Consider the following 16056-nt stretch of genomic DNA (forward strand, 5'->3'; position numbering starts at 1 on the left):
TTTCGGCAAGAAACAAATTTTCTTTAAGAATTTGGATTTACTTCCTAAGCATTTCAACCGAGTCATTGTTAGAACAAGACTTTGAATGCTTTAACTGACTACAAGAACAGGTTTATTCTTCACTTACATTTTCATTTGAATCTACGATTAATTTACAAAACTTTTTTTTTTTTTGTTTTCCCTGCATTTAACTCGGTCTTCTCGGCGCACACGACTTTCCAATGTTTCTACAGTTGTTGTAATTCCAAGTTTTAATGAAGGTAGAGCATTTTGTTTAAGACGTCTTTTAGCGCATGCATTTAACAACTCAGCTTTCAAGTCGCGCTCGTAATCATCATCTATAAAGTGATCTGAACATATGTAAGTTGTTTTTAGATTCCACTCACCATCACATCGGCATTTCTGAACCCACACTTTCAACAGATGATCATCACATGGGAATCGATGATATTTTATATGATTTGTTTCAGGTAAAGATTTTGTTTTTACAAACTATTTGTACACACAGCCACTGTACACCGCGTACCTGGCATTTTATGTTTAAATACAACTTGTTAACAGCGTTTAGCCTAATAAAACAAATTCACTTTAAATTCGTGTTCTTAACGTTTTGCCTGCTAGTTATAATTAACGAAGCACCCGTGCACTTATGATATAAGCAACACCAACATTTTATAACACACGCACTCTCAATTAAACTCCTCACAACAATAACTCCCCCTGCATTACGCTGTAGTTTGACACGTTATTACGAGCAGATGTGCTTGTAAACTAAGTAACTGATAGGAGCGGACGGGCTGGCAAGCCGAGCCGGGGCTGCAAGTGACGCGATGCGCAGAACGATGCGCAAGCGATCGAGGCAACCTCTCTCTAATAACCTTGGTTCCAGCCACCGTTCGCCCAATCATCTGCTTGCTTTTGTATTTATCCGGTGTCCCTGTTCCAAGCTGACGTCAGTGCCCCGAGCGGTGTGCATAGGCTTTAAAACTTTGCCTGTTTTTCTTATCTATCCAAACTTTATGCCGGAAAGGAAAATAAACGCCGTAGTTTTGTGTATTTTTACAGTATATTTTTGGGTTTAACATTATAACGTTGCAGTGTTTGTTTTCAAGCAACGAGACAAGGATTTTACCCTGTATTGTAAATTTTGCGTAAAAACACTGCGATTTCGCGTTTTAATACTAAATTTCGTGTAAAAACGCTGTGTTATGGCGATTTCACGTAAAAACTGTATTTTACAGTGATTTTGCCTTTATCGTCGTTAATCGCAATCTCGAAAAGAACAGGCCCCATGTATTACTTATTGTAGATAAAATATTTGTTTGACCCAGTATTACTAATTCCACACTGTTAGCAAAATTCAATTATTTTTAGACAAGTGATATTAATTATTTAGGTGAATAGTCAGTACCCAATAAATTTTACATGTATGACCTTATATACACATACAACCTAACTAGTGCAAGGAAGCTTTATTTGAAGCTTAACACTTAACACACATTTATGTTAGAGCTGGGCCGATGCCGATCCCCAATCGTAATAATTGGCCGATTTTGTTAATTTTGCCGATCATAATGATCGGCAAAATGTAGCCGATTATTTGAGCCAATCATTGGTCTCCTACTGCAAACTTATAACATTTAATAATTACCTATACCTAACAACTTTCTATTTTTGTTTACGGTACTTTTCGGGAAGAAAATTCAATTATTCATCGAAAAATAAAAGGATTTAATAATTTAAAACTAACCACACACGAAAAAAAATACCAATAAAGTAAACAAACAGCGTAAGTTTTATAAACATTGAACAGTTACATACCTAAGTATCAATTTCTACGTATATTTACGGTACTTTCGGTAAAATAATTTTCCATTATACTAATTGCAAAGTTATTTATCATTTACGAACTGAAAACTATGTATTTGTCTACCATTTACGGTTAATATTACCGCAATGGCGAATGGCGACTGTTGTTTAGGTTGGTTATGTTATGCCCACGGTCTAAGAAGGGAAGGTCTGGACACTCCCCAACCAGGCCAGCATGCAAAAGTGGCACACCTAATGTCTCCGTAGTTCCGCTCCGCTCCACCATCTGACCTGTAGCGCTGGTTGTTCTGCGGTGGTATTTTAAGCTTTGTTGTTATGAACTCAACATAATAATAATTTAAATGTTCATTTAAATGTTAAAAATGCATTCATCTCCATATATCGATACAGTATTAAATTGGATGTGTTAATTTTTTTATAAGTTTGGGAATTATTTCATAAATTAGGCAAATTAGGTTACGAAGTACAGTTTCCACATTGGCATTTGCGGGAAGCTGGAACTTCATTGTGAGCAAGGAGCATAAATTGTTAGTAAAGAGAATAAGCGTATATTATTTTAATTGTGAAAATGCCTAACCATTGTGTTGCACCTGGGTGCAAAACAAATTATCAGGCAAAGTCGGACGAGAAAGTTGCTATATTCCGAGTTCCCAATGATGACAATGTTAGGCAATTGTGGCAGAAAGCAATTCAATGAGACAAGTTTGTAATTAAAAGATCCCATTATGTATGTGAAAAACATTTTGTGGAAGACAACATTCTCACAAAAAAAGGAACACAAAGATCAGTTCGGAAACGTCATTGGAATAGTAAGTTAAATTTTATTATTTGTATGAATGTAGTCTAAAGATTACTTATTTTTGTATAGGCCCGACTTTTTTAAAAATGGAATGTATGATGTTGAATTTTATTAATGACCAGCACAACCCTGATAATACCAGTTTGTAAGTAGTTTGACAATACACCATTTTTTTATTAAAATATAAAATTTGCAAAACGAGTGCGGTCTCTTCCTTAAAAAAAATAATAAAAATCCCAAAAAAATTTTATTCAGTGCTCTAAACTTTCCTTTGTTATTTAAAAAGCGCAGATACGGAATTCCAACTCGTTTAGGAGTAATCGCCGTTTGTAATTTACATTACAATACCTGTGCATTCATGTGGTCGAAGACATTATTTTTGCTTGCTGTGTATGTGCGTCTTGTTTGTTTTCGACAACTTATAAAAACGTATATATTTTTTATTTGGATATTGTAATGCAATGTAAATAAAAAATTAAAAAAAAAAAAATACGTCCCTACTATGCACCCAAGCTGAAGCGTCAACCCTTGACATGAGACACAAAACATTGACGATGGCACTTATTTGTGTAGCAAATAATGTATTGTAAATGCAGGTTTGGTATTGTTATTCAAATACGTAAATCAGCCAAGTTATGTAATTTTATTCAGCCTTTAATTTTAAATGTTAAAATATAGTGTCATTATATTAAAATTCATTGCAGTGCATCAAATACTGTCGTAACTCTCTACGTTTGTAATTATGGAATAGAGGGCCACCATGGAAATAAAAAAAATTAAATAAAAAACTTATTTTTACTTCCTTACATGATTCCTGACTATTCTGCAAAACGGCATTGCGATATTTTCAGTAATTTGCATAAAATTACCGTTTTAAACGAGTGTATTTTTTTTAAGTTTTATAGATATTAACATAGTTTGCGGAAACGTGGCCCTATGCCCGATTATCACGTTACTGTGCGTCCTCCGGCGATGATTTTAAACTAACGTTGTATCGTATATTATTTACCTCTTGTTTGTTTTTCACGAGAATTGACAAATTCATCATAACACCTAGTGATATATTACCACCCCAAGACACCTAGCGCTAGAGTTGAATAGCGGACGTCGAACGAACTATGGAGACAGTAAGTAGTCACTTTTATCTGGCGAGTGTCCAGACCTCCCCTTCTTAGACCGTGGTTACGCCAGAGATTAGAGTGACGCGCGTCGCGCGACGGAATTCGTACGGATTAATGGCGCTAGTAGTCTCGTGGTCAGTAAACAACTACCTACCTCTTCGGGAATTCATCTATTTAGTTTTTTCTCGCTAAATATGGCCTATTGAAAGTTTTGTTTAGCGAAATTAATATTCTTATCCTGTTTAGCAGGAAATAGAGCTTAACTTTCTTTTGTATAAAAACCTGGTTGATGAAGAGTTTTGTTCTCCATTTAGTGGTACAGTAGAACCTCGTTAATCCATGACGCGCTAATTCGGGAATCGGATAATCCGGGACGATTTAAAAGTGCAGAAAAAAAGAGAGAAGCTAAAATTGTCAGCGCTTAAAATGAACGTCACGCGGGCCGGCGGCCGGCAAACACTGCAAGCCATCACGTGGGCCGCCAAACTCTGCAACGCTGTTTGTACCGACCCTTTGTGTCGCCCCCCTTTCAGCTGTCACATTTGTCACTCTTTAAACTTGAGGGGGATGTCCTGACTTCTGCTTCCCATCTCCCGTTTGTTTGAATGTTGTTTCACGTGCTGCTGAGTTACTTTCCGCCCGCCAACGCACGGCAGGCGCCTGGCGAGTGACGTGTCTGGCTGGCATTCGGCTGGTCGAAAGGGGGAGGGGGGTGGGGGGCTACCCAAAATTTATGTGTACAAGGTCAGCACGATCTTACCTTTCTCTCTTCGGCTGTTGTAAATGACCGTGAACTAATGGCTAGGCAGTGCTGTATTTTTTTAAGCTGAGACACTAATTCGAAGGCGGCCCTTACCGTTAACGGATTATCCGGGTTTATTATTTTTTTTTACAGAATTTCAATTATCCGGGCATCGGCGGGTCCCAATTAACACGAATAATGGGGAGTTTACTACTATTTTAACACGAATAATGGGGAGTTTACTACTATTTTTATCCATTTGCTGCCAAGGCGCAGTAAGCCTCGGGAGATGTTACGTCACATGACCTTGGCCTTAACCCAGCTGCACGCTGGGGTCTGAGAAGCTTGACAAGACCTTCCGGGCTTATAATCGCTAGTCCGTGAAATTCGGTAATCCGTAATTATCTTGGTCCCGACCATCACGAATTAACGAGGTTCTACTGTATTTCGTATTCACAAATTAACTTACAATCTGGAATTATTGAAAGTTTATTGGCGGCACTGGGGGGAAGGAAGGGCAATAAAATTATCATCGCTGACGTCTACCGGCACACACGGATCACAGAATGACGGAGTTGTGATTAGGTGAAGATTTGGTTTGACCTTATTACATTTTAACGCAGTTAATTGTGTGTGCACGTGTGTGGTGATTTATAAGTAATCATGTCAATGAAAAGTAGTTTTGTATGGGAATATTTCACCGTTTATAGTGATCCGTCAAAAGCAACGTGTAATCAGAGGTACTTGAAAGGCTCTAATCGGCTCAGAAGATCTGCAAGATCGGCAGCAGATGATCGGCAAAATAGGTAATCGGCCCAGCTCTAATTTATGTACACAAGCAATGATTTGTGAAACCATGACAACATTTATTAAGCACACTGATTTTCAGATCCATACAAATGTTATTTGCTGAAAAGTTAACAAGAATTCACATACCTATCAAAATATTTAAAAAAATTACACAAAGTAAAATTTAATTAAATGATAGGCATAAAATACATAATAATTTTTATGCCATCCATATCTTAAAACAAAACAAACTGGAACAAGCCCTAGATGAATTTTTGTGATTTCATTTCAAATTATCATGGAGAAATATGAGTTGCTCAACATGCTGCGGCAGAAGCATTTCACGACGATCTATGACTATGTTCCCTGCAGTGAAAAACACTCTCACTTGCCACTTGTGTAGCTGGAATATGTAAGTAATATCTGGTTACAGCAGCCAAATGTGGATAGCGTTTTTTTCCCACCATTCAAATGAATTGGTGGTCCTCGGTAAACGAGCTGCTGACAAATATTCCAAAATTTCTTTTTCAATGTCATCTGTGGTTGTCTTGTGTGATGTCAGAGGCAACTTGTCTAGTTCATCCCGCAGTGACACTGCTGAAGATGATGATGGTTCTGTTGGCTGAGGGGACACTTTCTCGATGCATAAGGTTTTAGTTACATTCATTAACCTTGATATTTCATTTTTCACTAAAGTTATAGCATGGTCTTTTTCATTGTCACTGAAGACTGCAAGTTTGTCCCTGGGATCTGTGAATGTTCTAAAAACATTTACAGTGTCCATTTTATACAGAGGAAATCTACTTTTTAATGATTTCACCAAATTTCGAGCAAATGGTATACCGGTGCCATTTTCATTTCTTCTTATATGATTATTAGATGCCTCCAAGCAATAAATCATTGGTAAGATCATTGATGATGAAGGATACAAATTTCCACTAGATTCTCGTGTTGCCTCAGCAAAAGGCTTCAGTACCTCAGCAACCCCTACAGCTAATTTCCATTGTGACGGAGAAAGGCACTCAATGTCTGAATTAGATGCTGTCAGTTCCGCAGCAATTGCCTCTTTCAAAGATACATATTAATCTTTCAAGCATCATGAATTCACTGCACCAACGTGTCTCAACATCTTGTATGAGCTTCAATGGTGGGAGGTTCATGGTTTCTTGTAGGGTTTTCAGTCTCATTGTTGAAGCATGGCTTCGATTATAGTGTCCAACAATTGCACGGGATTTGGAAATGAGACCGGTTACGTGAGGTGTAGAACTCTTTGCGTCATGAATTGCCAACTGTAACGTATGAGCAAAACATTGTCTTTGGTTCCACTGAGTACCAGAAATTGCAGCGTGCAAATTGCTAGCATTATCGGTGTTGTGTATATACTTAAGAACTGTGCCAGATTACCCACAAATTACCAAGCAGCTTACCGCGGCGCCATCTTGAAGTCCACTGCTCTACCAATGGACAGTGTTGCCAGATGACTACTTGCAGGAATAGTATCCATCCGCCGAATCCCACGATAAGCACAACACGTGTATTATTTTACCGAAAATTACCGCCCGCCGAGACCGGCTGACGTCTCCAGCATAATCATAACACAATTTACACTATATACAGTATGGTATGTCACTTGATGCATCATCACTATTGTTGTGGGAGACGATACAACTTATGTACCGGACGCCGCAGTTCTCCTTTCTGTGTGCGTACGTCTACCACTCTTGTGATGCCATCATTCCCAGGGTGGAGTTTGACGACTCTTGCTGACATCATGACAGGGGTGGGACACGCTCTTCTCCCACCAGGACTAGCTCTCCCACCTGAAGATCAGGCTGTGTCGTGTGCCATTTACCCCGAGGCTGCAGCTGATGCAAGTACTCTTGATACCACCGTGTCCAAAACTGGTTGGCAAGTGCACATACCATTTCCCATCTCCGAGATAAACAAAGATTGCTATCTCCATTCTTCTCGTAAGGCTCGGGCAGCAAGACCAGAGGCCGACCAATTAGAAAAGGACCAGGGGTAAGGGCAGTCATGTCATGTTGGTCAGAAGAAACGGAAGTGAGAGGCCTAGAATTCAGAACAGCCTCGACTCGAGTAGTGAGCATCATCAATTCCTCAAGAGTCAACACTTGACTACCAATGATTCGCCTTAGATGGTATTTTGCTGATTTGACCGCAGCTTCCCAGAGTCTTTGGTGAGGAGAGGCAGGAGGCAAAAAATGAAAGATGCTCTCATGCTAAATAGCGAAGCTTTCCACTGACGTCGACCGAGGCTACGCCCTCCCTCACGCCCGATGTGCCTCACGCCGTCGCCACCCCTCTCCTCCCATCACCACCCTCTATTCAAACCTCCCGCCCCGTGCGTGTGTGTGTGTGTGTGTGTGTGTGTGTGTGTTGGGCGCCCGGCAAGAGGCGGTGCTAGAGTCGGTGCGATGACCCCTTTCTTTTATTAAAATAAACCTAATGTATAAACCTTTTTATGTAATAAAATATCCCTAATTGTCACGCCTCAAGTTTTAGTAAGTAAGGACGGCGCAGCACCCCATGCGGGCATCCGCAGAACTACCCGCCAATAGTTTTTAAACTTTAATAAGAAATAACACCATAACTAAAGGTTGTTAATTATAAATAAGTGTACTTAAATTATGTTTGTTTTTTAAATAATATTTGTTTGATTAAGTATGTTACCGGGCGGCTACCTGGTAACATAACGGGAACTTAACGCTTCCCGGCGGCCATGATGCCCTGGTCTCATCAGTCTGTTTCCGTTCGCCGCCTGGAGTAGGAGCGGCCCGCGCACCTCGTCGACTTCATCTCTTTTGTTCACTGATCCATTAGTTTCCGTCGCATCTTTAAATAAATCTAAAACCTTGTAACTTCTTCGAGGCCTGCTCCAGGTGGTAGACTCTTTTGCCTAAATATTTGTTTTCCGTTTACGGATATTTCGTACGCGTAATACGTGATTGACTCTCGAGGCCAGGCCACGCGGTGACCTGGTCAGCCTATAAACTGGTTGTCACCCGCAACTGAGTTTTTTTTGTACTTTACGTAAAACTCTTTTAACATTTTTGTAACGTGCCGTGTAATAAAATCGCTGGTAATAAAATCACTAGCTCAGAATGTGTGGTTCAGTGGTCACGTGTATAATTTCCTGAGTTCCGAGGCGTGTGGGACGCCTCAAGAGCCCACGAACACAACGCACGAGGGGGGGGGGGGGGGGGGGAAATTAGCCTAGCCCCACACGGGTCACGTCACGACCCTGAGCCGAGAGTTCGTAGCCGGGTCCACGTGCCCTTCCACGTGGTGGCGCCCAAATTACTCCTTTTTCGTCCATCCGAAAAAAAAAACCTACGACACCACTAAGGGGGATTTAAGAAACTGTTTAAAAACCTGGCCCAGCTGTCTCGAAGCACCGATAAAATTAGTGCCACAATCAGAGTACAAATGAGGGCATAGACCTCGTCTTGACACAAATCGAGTGAGAGCAGCAACAAAACTATCTGAAGTCAGGTCGGTAACCACCTCTAAGTGCACAGCTTTTGTGACAAAACATATCAAAATGCTTCTGGGCAGCACACTTCCGCATCTTGTTGGTTTGGATATAGAGTGGACCAGCATAGTCCATCCCAGCCCGCTCAAATGTGCCAGCTGGTGTGACACGTGCAGCAGGTAAATCAGCCATCAGGGGGGATTTATTGACAGGCCGACATCGAAAACAGCTATTACATTTGAACACTCTGGATCGAATCAGAGACCGGGCTGACAAAACCCAGAACTGTTGCGATAACAGGGACTGAAGGAGTTGCGGTGGGGCATGCAAATGCTTCAGATGGTAAAGATCCACCAAGGCTTCAAGAGCAGGATGGTCCTTAGGCAAGATAATAGGGTGTTTAGCTGAAAATCCAATATCTGCATTAGACAACCGTCCGCCCGCCTTGACAATGTTCATCCAAAATGGGGGCCAAACGCTGTAGTCGCGTGGAACAATTTTTCTGCCCCTGTAGCTGTCTCAACTCTTTATGATTTGGACAAACTATCACGGAATTGATCCCATTTCTCTTTGCTCGGTGATGGTAGCACTTCATCCCAACCCAACCCTTGGGTCCACAGCCACTGCAACAGGATTTTTGCCCACACTACGACAGGTGACAACCAGCCCATAGGGTCGTATATCCGAGCTATCTGTGATAAGACAAATTGTTTTGTTGCAACACCAGTGCTAACAGAAAGGCAATAGGAGAAAACATCCTTTTCAGGATTCCACTGTAAACCAAGAATGTTGACAACTGGTTCAGATGACAAATCCAACAATTTTGGAGTTTCACGATATAGTTCAGGAACATCATCCAAAAGATGAGGCTGGTTGCTACACCGTTTTCTGAGTTCGAAACCTCCTAGACTTAAGAGTTCAATCAACTGAGCCTTTAACAAGCGGGCTACCTCCAGTGAAGGAGCACCTGTGACTATATCATCGACGAAAATGTGATTCAAGAGAGCATTTTGAGCTAGAGGAAACTTGGTACCCTCATCAGATGCCAGCTGGTGTAGGGTCCGAATGGCGAGGAACGGTGAAGGCGATAACCCATATGTAGAGGTACTCGAATTTCATTAATGACGAAATCGCGAAATTTTACTAACGATTTTAGAACTACATTCTAAGCATTTACAAGTGTGTTTCCAAACGCCTACTTTGATTTTACAGCATTTCGTTTTCACGAAATAACTGGCGATGCCGCAAAATTCATTACTATTTGCAATATTCTTGTTGTTTCACGAAATATCTGCGAAATGTCAGAATTTTTACGCGATATGAATATGAAGATTTACAATAATACTTTTGCCGCAAAACGTATTTGTTTAGTAAACAAAAACATTGTAAGCCATCTTTATTATGAGATGCACCATAGATAAGTTGAAGCAAAATTAATACCAAACACTCGGCCTGAAAGCCGGCAACCATTTATCAGCATTCCTAGCGGGAAGTGGATGAAGTTAGCCGTTTGGCCATATTCGTTTCCGTTGCAGAGATACTTATCTCTGTTCGTTTCTGTATTGCTTGTAAATAATAACAGAGAGGTTATGGGATTTAAAGTCGCAATACGCCGGTCATGTGAAATGACCAAATGAGGTTTGAAAAGATCCTATGTTCCATGTAAATAGTTAAATGTGAATGAAAATAAGTAGTTGCGGTTTATTTTGTTTGAAGCTTACTTGATACTTCACAATGCCTAAGGTCGTATCAGTGTTTGAACGAGCTAAAGAATACGAATATGAAGGATTCATTGTTTATAATAAAGAAAAGCGGATAATGATATGTAATTTTTGCAATACGGTAGTAGATTGGAAAAGGAAAGATACTTGTGAAAAACACTGCAAACAGCAAGCATCTCATTTAGAGAAGAAAAAAAGTCAAACATCACCATCAGGTTGTGGAGTCAAAAGACAAGTGACACTCAAGGATAAAATTGTTCTCCATAAACGAGCAAAGGAAATTAAAGTCAAATTTGCAAGCGATACAGTGCATGCATTTGTTTCTGCAAATATTCCCCTACAGAAGCTAGATCACCCAGCTATGAGGGAATGGTTAAATGAATACCTACATGAAAGGTAAGTCAAGGAAATGTGTTACGGTTCTAACGTCCTAATAAACACAATTTGATGGGAAAGAGGCCGGAAAATGTGTAGTAAAACAAAATTATAGTAAATTTTAAAAAAAAAACTTTTCAGCCTGAAATTTTACATGTAGGTACGTACCATAATCATTGTAATTAAATAATTTTTAGGGAACCCTTCCTTACATGTTTACCAAACTATTTGGCCAAAGTGGCCAATTCTCCTGACAGGAAAAAATTAATTCTATAAAGTTTTGTGTAGGAACATAGCATAGGCCTATTTAATAGTCAAAACTTTTTAATACATAAACACAGACTGTAAAATTCTAGACACTATTATTTGTGATGTAAAATTTAAGTATAATGTATATAATCTACTAGATAACATTTCCACTTATGCAAGGCTTACGCAGGAATCTAGTGATTGCTGTATCAAGTATCATGTACAGCTTTGTGTGTGTATCATGAAATTAAATAAATAGTAGAACAAATTAACAAAAAAAAATTTTCTTCACAGGGGGTAAGTCAAGGATCCTGTTTATGTATAATGTTGTTAATTTTCTGAGATTATGATACTGATTGGTCAGCAGTTCCCAAGCTACAGAATAGTTTTCTGACGTAATAGGGAGATTTCTCACAACTTGCAATGCTTCTCCTTCGAGACAGCCCACCAAATACTGAAATTTCTCAACATCTACCAATGAGTTGTTACCGTGAATGGAAGCCTGATAGAGTTGAGAAAAAAGTGGGCCATTCCTCCCACTGTCCCGAAAATACGGGTATATTAATTCGGATGACTTACATTCACAGGACTATAAGCTCCAGGTGGACTAGGTTCACTTTGCACAACATGTCGAGTGAGCAAGGAATTAACAAGGCAACGTGTTTCAGACAACAAGGTGAAAATACTATCATGTTTAGCAGAAAGGACGCTTTCATCAAACTCCTCGGGAAGAGGATCTGACTGTAAGAATTCGTTGCATAGAGCATTGACGGCCACTTCAACAGTGTCTAGTTGAAGACCCAAAGCGTTAATATTATGCACAGCCTCAATAGTGACATCAGGAGGTGCTATTATTGCCCGAATCCTTTCACTTATGTGCTTTAACTGCATTTCCTGAAGATTGAATCTGAGAACAAATGCTTTGAAACCCATTTCAAAGAGAGAAATACGAGGATGTTAAACGTAATACTGTATGCCTAACGGCCGCAACGAAACAATGACAGAGATCGACACCAGCACAAAATGACACACAAGGTTAGGTTACATCCGCACCTCTTGGATACAGAAAATATGGCACCGTTAATCTGCTTTTCCCAAAAATACCTTGATAAAGGCTACAACAAACAAAAACATCCAAAGCACTCACCCACGTGTCTGATACTATGCGTGAAATATGCACTCAACCAATTTAGACCCAAACCTAAAAACGTGTCATCTCCACACCATAGTTTTTGTTTTGTTTTGAAGATATTTGAAAAAATGTTTTGTGTTCTAGCGAGATGTAGCTTTGAGTGGATTCCAAGGCGATGACGCAGCTTCAGGCGATGACGCAGATTCACCCGCAAACACGATTTGAAACATAATTAACGTTGCACACGGAGACCAAAGAACACACCAACTCGAGTTCGAGAACTTAATCGTGCGATGATCCGGCCCGGAGGACCAAAAATGTTGTGTATATACTTAAAAACTGTGCCAGATCACTGACAAAATTACCAAGCAACTTACCGCGGCGCCATCTTGAAGTCCACTGCTCTACCAACGGACAGTGTTGCCAGATGACTACTTGCAGGAGTAGTATCCATCCGCCAAATCCCATGATAAGTACAACACGTGTATTATTTTACCGAACAATCGGTGACAATATAAATCTTTATATTGCTATCCTGCATGGGTGGTGGTATATGCTTTGAAACATGTCAGATAGAACGTCTTAAGATTTTCACCTGTGTGAGAATCTTTCATAACAGTGTTTCCCAGAGTGAAAGACTTATACTGAAAACACTGTGTCAGGTAATGACATGTAAGGGACATGTTCCCAGCACCTTCTCTGGATGACCAGTTGTCAGTAGTCAATGCAAGACTTTGGCAGCATGTGGCTTGCGTATCGTCATCTAATCACAAATCTTTGTGTAGCATGTCCTCCAGCTTTTTGTGTTCAGTTTTGTATAGTTGTGGAATAATGTTCTGTGAAAATGTAGTACTAACAGGTATTTTATAGTTGGGTTTCAAGTGTTTCATCAGATCTTTGAAACCGTTTTCCTCCACAAATGTGTACGGCAGATGGCACAATGCCAACATTCTTGCAATTTTATCTGAAATAGCTTTTGCTTCTTTTCCTTGGGAAGGAAGAGGTTTTTCTTGGAAAAAATGTGACACAGTCTGTTGTTTTAATGTGATTGTACTTGTAGGTAAAACTGACTCTGGTTCTGGGTTTGCTAGTGATTTAAGGTACTCTTCATAAATTGTTACATGATGCCTGGACAAATGACTCTAGAGGGTGGTGGTTGTTCCTAGAAAAAAATATATATACAATGGTACCTACTACCTCTCTTTTACACACCTCAATTGATTTTAAGGACGAAAAAGGGTAATTGTGGACCCCCAGTTTAAGTGGGCCTAGATTCAGGTCGTATCCGATTCGTTATATGAGTATCATATTTTATCGCATAATCATCGCACCGAAATTTTAGGCCATCAAAATGTGGAGAAAAAAATTCTCGCACAAACGTCGCATAATGTTTTTTGGTCCCGCTGTTAGATTCCGAGCGCTTAGTGTAGGTAGGTTTCTCGTCTAAAACCATGTATTTTAAAGTTTAAATTTAATATTAATTCAGATATTACCGCTTACTAATTGAATTAATAGAAATACGAAGTTGTCTGACGTGTAAAATTTCTTTTAAAAACGTAAAATTCGTATTCAAAAGTTATGCACTTTGTGTGTTCCGTCTTCGTCGCAGCTGGGTACCGCTTATAATCATAGAACAAGGAGGGAAATAAAGAAGTGCCACTCTTACAGTGGAAACTGAAACCATGTTTCACGCGAATGTGTCACTATCTGTTGGGCGGGCCCATAACTACCAGCAAATAAAAAATCAGATTAGAGGTTCTCATACAAAGTTTTTTTAGTTAATACGTTTTTTTGATTATATTAAGTTATCTCCTTGGAGGCGCAAAACTAATTTAATCAATGTGAAAATACTTAATGCTGTTTTGTAATAAACCGTCATGTAATAAATAAAGGAATAGGAGGTGCAAAAACCGATTGCATTACACACCACAAAATTAGAGGTTACCTAAATAGAGTGAATTCTCACTGGTATGTTTGCCTGATAATATAGCTTATACATTACTTCTAATAAATTAATGTAGGTAGTTATGTCAGCAATATATTATGAAAACTACTATCTAGCGGGCGGGCCCATAACTACTTCAAAAAACTAGGTCTCAGTCTCTGTAATTAGAGTTTCTCCCCCATGCTTATAATGCAGTCAGAGCTAATTGGAGTCATTCATGTTAAGTTATGTTGATTCCCGTATAGAGCGCGCACACGTAGTCGAAGATCGATATCGATTACTCGCCGAATACATGCATCACGCGCGCTCTGTTGAGTGCCGAGTTAACTTCATTCTACACTCTTGGTCGTGTACTATGACAAAAGTTTAGCGTTCGTTGCTGCTCATGGTTTTCATTTTTCTATTTAAAGTTAAACAAAATGATTTGGTTGCACAACTTATTAATTTAAATTGTTTAGCGTAAGTTTGTATACTCTAATTTTTAAATGAACGTAATTTACGTGAATAGGTTCTATGAATAACTTTACCCAACAATTTTTTTTTTCCGCACAAAAGTCACACCTCTACTTTTCAAACTTGATTTTAGTATAAAATGTGCGACAATTATGCGTAAAACACAGTATTTATGTTTATTTTAATGTGGATGTATTTTGACAGTCACTTTTTAGCACGTCGTAGCACTAATTATAATAATAATTTGACCCCTAAATCCAAAAATGTCTACATTTGAAAATGATACATTTACCGCAATAATTTTTAAGAAAATAATAACAACATAGTATACAAGTTACTACAACACTTAATTATTATCAAGTCTTAAGAACAAGACAAACAACGGTTTACTCCTGAACACGTTTATTTTTCCGCCATACATGTGTTTAGAAGGTTAACAACATGGCATGGTTTATTAAAAAAAAAAAATACATACAAAACTGGACGTACAAATTGATAAATACACTACAGCACGACATAAATCTGTACACAATATCACGTCACATAATAATTTTGTTTGTAAAATCTTATATTTAGGACACGACCTGAGTACATTGACGCATTATTAAACACCAATGTATAATGGTACGTTAAAATTGCAATTGCGATAAATGCGAAATAGATGCGAAATTTCCGGGTTTTTGCAAAATATATACGACGATTTACAAAACTTGGAAGATCATCAAAAGAAGTGCCGATTGGCCCTACACAACAAATAACTACCTTTGAGAATATTCACTTCAGCACAAAATATTATGTTCAGAATAAGACTTAACAAATTAAGTATACCATTAATGTTTTAACGGCAAAAACATACATTATTCAGGATTCGGCAAACACAGTCGTATAATTTTGGTCGCGCATTCGCGTTTACTGTTGAATGTATAGTAAAAAAAAATCTCGTCCATGCCCACTAACATACTGCGAACACAATATATCAATATTATTTGTTTGAAAAATATTTAGCTTGCAACATTATCTAATCAGCTGTAATCAAGACGAAACATCTTTCGATTTTGCTATATACGCTTCCAAGGGTGGTTTACTAACAAGATATTACAACACAATAAACACAGCACGGCACAAGCTTGCCGCGAACAAAAGCTGTGATTCGACTAATCGACTTCCTACGTAGATGTAGTTCGAATATCGACAACAGATCGCAGCACATCTGAAGTGCTGCCGCGTTGATCTGGCGTTGGAAGTTCGAACTACATGTACGTGCGTGAGCCTCAGCTTACGGTCGGCGCGCTCACACTGTCCGTTTCGAGGCGTTTATTATCGCATGCATTTTTAATTCTGCTGCGCACGCACTGTTTTGGCTGCTTTCAGATCAGATCACCATAGTTTAGTGTGTACAAATGTTGT

The 16056-nt window shown here is 39.1% G+C and overlaps 1 protein-coding gene across 1 annotated transcript in view; it reads right to left on the reverse strand.

Moving 5' to 3' along the window:
- The window catches only part of LOC134545821 (regulation of nuclear pre-mRNA domain-containing protein 1B), a 78641-nt gene that overhangs the window by 4696 nt on the left and 57889 nt on the right, over positions 1-16056 (reverse strand). The gene's annotated exons all lie outside the window — the stretch shown is intronic.

Source organism: Bacillus rossius, chromosome 1, assembly GCF_032445375.1.
Source record: "Bacillus rossius redtenbacheri isolate Brsri chromosome 1, Brsri_v3, whole genome shotgun sequence".
In the NCBI taxonomy this organism is placed as follows: Eukaryota; Metazoa; Arthropoda; class Insecta; order Phasmatodea; family Bacillidae; genus Bacillus; species Bacillus rossius.